A 7,130-nucleotide genomic window follows, 5' to 3' on the forward strand; every position below is an offset into this window, starting at 1 on the left:
AATTTCACCTTGTTGATTGTAACTTTCAAAAGAAATCTGATATTGAAATACCCAACGGTCAGATTGTATATGAGGTTGAGTAGAACACAATATCCAAAATTCCGATCGATCTAATGGTGAAAGGCGATGCAATGAGCTTCGTAGCAGTACTTGTTATGCTTTTATTTTATCTCTAGCTTCTTCTTCTTCTTCTTCTTAAGAATCCCTCACCTCACCTTCTAACTCTTTCACTCAAAAAATATGTCCATCTCCTTCTCAATATCTCCTAATGTAGATTTCTTCTCACATATACACTAACTCACTCAATGCTTTTCTTTGCAAGGACATGCAAGTGGTTTTGGTCAAGAGAAATGAAAGAGATAATGGCCTAGGGGACTATTCTGGAAAACACATGCTGGAAAAAGGAAGCATGTGTGTCTTATCCCCACGTAATTATATTCCCCACATATAATGCCTTAAGCCTTGTTTGATGATACCACAATTAATCTTCTTGTTTTTTATGCACTAACCCGGTATTGTCATTTTATATTTTGGGCTTTCTAGAGCTCTTATTGTCCAGAAATGTAAACCCAAGATAAAAACATATGTAAGAAGACTCCTTGTCAAATTTCATCTCAATTCAATGGTTAGATTGAGAGATATTCTCAATACCATAGAATTAGACAAAACATCTAAAAATAAAATATGGTCTTGAAGAACTTGTTTACAATGACAAAGCATGTTGACTACAACAATCTGGCCTTTTCTTTTTCTTTAACACTTAAAGTAACCCGCCCAACCTCAATAAACTGAAGAAGATTGTCCTTGAAAGAATGACAATTTCTAATATTATGCCTCATTTCTCCATTATGATACTCAAATGTTTGGTCAGGCTCATTTTACTTTGGGTATGGTGGTCGGAATTGTTTTTATAAAATCAAAGTGATTTGTCCAATACTTACCAATTCCTCAAACATCTCTTTCAAAGGCAAGAGAAGAGGTGGTAAGGTATTCTTATTCTATTATGGATGTCCATGTGGTTGCTTACTATTTTGACCAATTGTTAGTTAATTTTGAGGGAATAGGGCAAATAGATATTGGGAACTGGACATGAGGAGTGTCATTTTTTTTTCCTTAGCCTCTTCACCTATTGTTCCACTATTTTCTTGGTTAATTTTGGTTAGATCCTAGTTGATGGACCTCATTGTCTTCTTTCTCTTTCTTAGTGGTAATTTTACCAGTTCTTATGGCTTATTCACTTCTCTCATCCATTATTATAATGTTAGTGAAGTGCTAGGTTAGGGCATCTATCAGATTATCAAAATAAAGGTTTGTGAAAGTATTAGAAAATAGATTGATAATTTTTTTTCTCGAGTAAGGGTGGATCAACTTGAGCCTTTTCTCTCCACCATTAAACATACTTTTAGACTAATTAATGGCTTTCTTTCTCTAACATTAATAGACTAGATTTGTTTGAAGTCATGTTGATGTTAAACTTGTATTGCTTAATGAAAGCATATATAAGATCCTTCCAACTCTGGATTTGCATATTATCCAACCTCATGTACCAGTTTAATGCAGCTTTACTCAAGCTATCTTGAAAAAAGTGCGTTAACAACTTTTCATCATGCACAACTTCTACCATCTTGTTGTAATAAAACTTGAGGTAAGTGGTAGGGCATTAATTTTTTTTGTTTTTTATAAACTTAGGTATATGAAATTTTTTGGGTACAACCACATATAGGACTAGACACATCTCGGCAGCTTGAACATGATCGTACAAGTCAACACCTTCAATAACCCTTACTATTGCTTCTAACATTGCAATCTCATCATGATCAATGTTTTTAAAGAATTTTATCTTGTGGGATTCATTGATGAATGTATGCACAACTATTAGAGCCGGTGTAGGTATTGTTAACTACAAAAATGTTGTATTACACCAGGGTTCCTGACCCTGTCCACCCATCCTTTTTTCAGGTTGAATTACTGCCTGAGTCTAAACAAAAGTCACAAGTCAATTCAACAGGCCTTCACCGGAGATTTCTTTAAGCATTTGCTTAAACAAGTTAGTGATGTGGGCCATGATAACCTTCAAGGAGTCCAACTCTTCTTAGAAGTGGGCATCATGATGAACACATTCATCATCTTCCATATTTCTTTATCGAAGCCGGGTGTTGTAAACTCTATATATTTAAGCTTTTCAGGGATTTATATTTAAACTTGTATATGACATTTAAAATCCCAAAGCATGAATGCATGAATTCTTATGGAGCCAAATGTATGTACATATACATTAAATAAGGATTAACATTTTCAAATAGCTAATTCATGAGTTCTTTATTGAATTTAGGCAAAAATTCATAATCTGATGAATCTTAAAAGATCTTTCTCAAGTATTTATCTCGGTTAAATTCCATACACATTGTAAATTACAAAACAAAAAGGTGGGTCTAAACCCCTTTCATTTGAAAAAGACAAAATGGTTTTATGTGTGATATTCCCGACTTTGATCCTTAGGCAATTCCTAAGCTAGCTACATCATCTCAAATCATTGCTCATAATCAGGTCTGTCTTGATGCAAAATGAATTATTAAGGAGTTCATATCCTAAAAGCAAGTTCTAATCACTATATAAGGGGTAAACTTACTACTTGGACTTAAAATGATATATGATCTGCCCAGTAACCACCTCTTATGAAGGTAGTATGTGGATTTACAAGAAATGGTTGGGGCATGTGTGATCACCATTATCAAGTAAATGCTTAGCTCATAGTTAAGTGTTTTATGAATCTGAAACCCGAGTAAAAGTCATGAAGTATATATTACTCCCTCACCTAATTTATAATTGGGTTTATTCTAAAAAATTAAAATGTATGAAGGCATTAATACATACCTGATGTACTTATGCATGAGAAGTATGCAGAAAAATGCATGAGTAGTATGTAAAAAAACACATGCTAAAATTAAATTACATAGACCAACAAAATAAATAGGATAACAAATAATTAAGCAAGCAATCAACAAAGCTCGATCCAACCAAACAAGTCTCCAATAGAGTTGTCATCTTATCGTGATGTGCACAACGTTGATGTGCACAACGTCGATGTGCACAACGTCGAGTGGCAGAGCTGCCTCCTAGATTGAAAGGGATTTTAGGTTGAATCATAAAACTATGAATTTATGTGTCTTTTATCAAAAGGTTCTTAGTCTTGAATTTCTTTAATATGACCCGTAATTGATCTCCAAACTTTGATTTTCTTGCAATTTTGTCTCTAATTTCACCAATTGGGCTTGGAAAAATTAAATATGGTCTTATAAAATTATAATATTCTCAATTAAGCCAAAGTCAGGCTTCCAAACTTAATTTTTCACCAATTAAGTTCCTAATAAAATTAATTTGACTCATTACAAGTCTAATTAAGTCCTTGTGTTTAATTTTTTTTTAATTTGACCCAAATTAATTCTTAAATTTAATTAAACCTTTAATTGGACTAATGATTAAATCAAATTGGTCTAATTAAGTCTTCAAACTTAATCTGTATGCAGATTCGTCTGATAATCATTTGATTTAATCTTGAATTTGCATTGTATTTCAATCTTAGGCTCTTTGAGATATAATTGGGATCCTAATTTTGTCCAAAATCTCAGTTTGGTTCCTCAATGCGTTTAAAACCCTTCTCATCCTAATTTAGCCAAGCTACAAGTTTTTTTTTCATTTTGTTGTTGTTTTTATTTTATTTTTATAAAGAATTTTTTTTTGAAGGAAGTCCAAAATTAGGTTATGAGAGAGGGTATAAATCAATATTTAAATAGAAACAATTAAATTGAAAGGGTAAAAAACTAAAAGAAAGAAAGAAAGAAAAGAGGTTAAGTGTTGGTGGGTCAGGCCCACACCACTGGCTTGAAGAAAAAACCTAGGTACGTGCTTGTTTTTTTCCCATTAGGAGTGAACGATGCGTTGCGCGCTCCTTTTTCTTTTTATTTTTAGAGTGGGCAACAAATAACTTGTAGTGGTAGGTGATTTGTCACTTACTATTTCAATTTTAAGGCACCTTTGATAACCAAAAAAGTTACGGTCCAAGATCTTGGACCCTAAAAACTTATTTTAGGTCATTTTTACCTGAAAACCACCTAAAAACACCATAACCATTATTGCACGTGTGTGGCGTTGCAATAATCATCCCCCCGAAGCGGGATCTTCGTGGTGATGGATGGAAAGAACACAAAATTTTAGTTTCTTATCAATAAAAATAGAATGGAGTCACCACCTAGTATTTTGATCATTATGAACCTTAACTAGTTTTAAAGTCTGGATAAAGGGACTAATTGCGTATAGAGAGGAGAAGATGTATCACCCCTAGTACACCTTACCTAAAGTAATCTGTATTGTTTTTTTGTTTGATATAAAATAATGTATTGTTGTATTTTCTAACAATTGGTTTGTCTAAAATTTAATAAAAGTCATTTTCAGTAAGATCTTTATCTTATCATACATACATACATACATACATACATACATATACATGCGTCCTATGTATAAGTTCGTAATCCTCAATATTCAAACAAACAAAATAATGTTTTCTAGTATTTGTTTTTTTCAAAATGTATGTCATGTTCTCATAAATTTCATAAACTAGTTATTAAATCTAAAAATACATGTAAAGATATCAACAAAATTATTTTTCTTGATGTTTTATATTTAAAGATGGTAAATCATGCTAAGTATTTTTTTTTTTTATGAAAATATGATTTTTATTCTTTGAAAGACTTGGTCATATGCACATACAAACATATATTTTTTTGTATTTTTTTCAAAACAAAGGATTTTTATATATTTTTCTTGAAATTTGAAGAAAAATAAGAATATTTAATATCGGGTCTATACCTTATAATATAAGTCTATAACTCAAATTAAATTAAATAATTGAAAAAATATATAAGGGACCCACAAATAAATTTTAAATAATCTTGATTTTTTTAGATTTTTTTTTAAATTATTAAGGATTTGTTTGACAAAATCACCAAAACTTCAGCAAAAAAAAAAATTGTTAAAAATTGGATATGTTCGTCAAACACATTTTAAAAATTAAAAAAATTGCATTTTTTCGTTGTAAAATTTTAGTTTATACGAACACAGCCTTGAGCCTTTGAAAGGCACAGCTGAATCACATGAATTGGGATTCATAACCCTGGCCCACGAACCACTGCCAACCTCCTCCAAATATATATGTGTGTGTCTCTCCTAAATTAAACAAAAGCCTTATCTATGGAAAATAATAATAATAATAATAACCCATAATAATTAAAGCAAAGCCTGACCCCTAAAAAAAATAAATGCTCTCTTTTTGCTCTTGAAATATCAAAACAACTGAATTAATGAATCCATACAGAGCTCATGCCCATAAACCATGAACATGTAGCAAACAAATCACAGCAAATTAATTTAGAGTTTTTAAAGAGCACAAGAGTTATACCTATGTCACCAGGGGTAGCTTGGTGTGTCCAGACTTGAACAAACACTGACCCAGTCTCTTTTTCCTTTTCTTCTCCTTCTGTTTCTCCTGCATTCCTTCACTTCTGCTGCTGTGATTGAGAAGAAAAGCCTCTGCTGTTTTTTTTGTTGAGTCTCATGTTGTTGCTCACAATGCTCCTGCTACTGCTTGCTCACGGTGTAGAGAAGATGACGCTGCTGGAAGGATAAGCTTCCACAACTGCTATCAGGAGAAGCTGAGATAAAGGCTGACGGTGCTGCTGCTAGAAAGTTAGTGCTGGACTGCCGGTGGAGAGTAAGTACTAGACTCTTAAGGAGAACAGTTGCTTACAGGGGCTGTGCGGATCTATGGAGGATAGTCATTGTTGCTGGATGGAGAAGAAACCTTGGACAATATTCAGCTGGAGGCTCACGGTGCTTTAATGGAGAAAGGGAAGTCAAGGTTCAGATGGAGAGGTCCACGGTGGTGCTGAGGAGTGCATGGTTGGATTTGCTTGAGAAGGAGGAAGCTGCTGGCGGTAAAGATCTTCCACCGCAACTCACGGTGCAGAAATCATTGCTGGTACTATGAAATGGCGTGACTGTGGAAGAATTGCTGCCGCTACTCTCTATGGAATTAGCAACTGCTAGCCTTGCCGATGAAAAACTGATTTTCTAGCTTTCCTTTTTGTTGGAAGGCTCTCCTTCATTAATTCCTTTTCCCCTTGCCGAGATGCTTGAGTTTTTTTATGGGAGAAATGATAAGGTTCTCGAGGGTGCAAGCTGGGTGAATCTCTCCCTTGATCTTGAGAAGAGATCTGGGCTGTAGGTAGAAGGTCAAGGTGGTTATCTTTCTGGTTCTGTAGCTAGCAAGGTGGTTGCTCACATCTTCTATAAATTTCAGCAGTTCAGGGTACTGTGAGTTTGTTGTGATTTTTTCTTGAATCTTGAAGGCAAAGAAAGAGGATCTGGCGGTTAGAATTGTACAGGGATATCATGGTCATTAATATGCGCATCCATGATTTTAATTGATATAATATGAAGGTTACGAGGAGACTAGAAGAGGACAATTCAGGCATGTTTTTTATGAGGTGTGATTGTGCTGAGTTACTGTGGTATTTAATTTTTGAATTTTTGAAGATAAAATAATGATTTTGATGATTTAACTATTGCTATGCGGAATCATTTCTTCATTTTAGAAAACTTTTGGGGTATTTGAATGGGAGGATAATGGTTATAATCAGTTTGAAATATGGCAACTCGGGTAGTTTTTTTAGATTGAAATAAAAAAGAAAATGAATAGTAATTAAATAATGCGTCATTTATGATTTTTTTTTTTTGTAAATAAGTGACATGTTATTTATATAGCACTCTTTAATTTAATTCCTATTCTTTTAATTTGGTTAAATTAAACCCTTAATTTAACCAAATCTTTAGAAATTTATTCAATTTCATCCTTGTAAATGTTTCAATTAGACCCCTTGAATTTAGCATCCTTTTCAAGTTAGTCATTAATTTTTAGATTATACAATTTGACCTGTATCAACCATCAAACTTTCACATGTCTTTCAATTGAGCCACTAATTGCACTAATTAACATTTCAAAGTCTCAATTGTGTCTCTAATCTTTCAATATTTGTAAATTGATTTGAATTAGACCTCCGAACTTGATTTATCTT

This window comes from Populus nigra, chromosome 9, assembly GCF_951802175.1.
Source record: "Populus nigra chromosome 9, ddPopNigr1.1, whole genome shotgun sequence".
Lineage (NCBI taxonomy): Eukaryota > Viridiplantae > Streptophyta > Magnoliopsida > Malpighiales > Salicaceae > Populus > Populus nigra.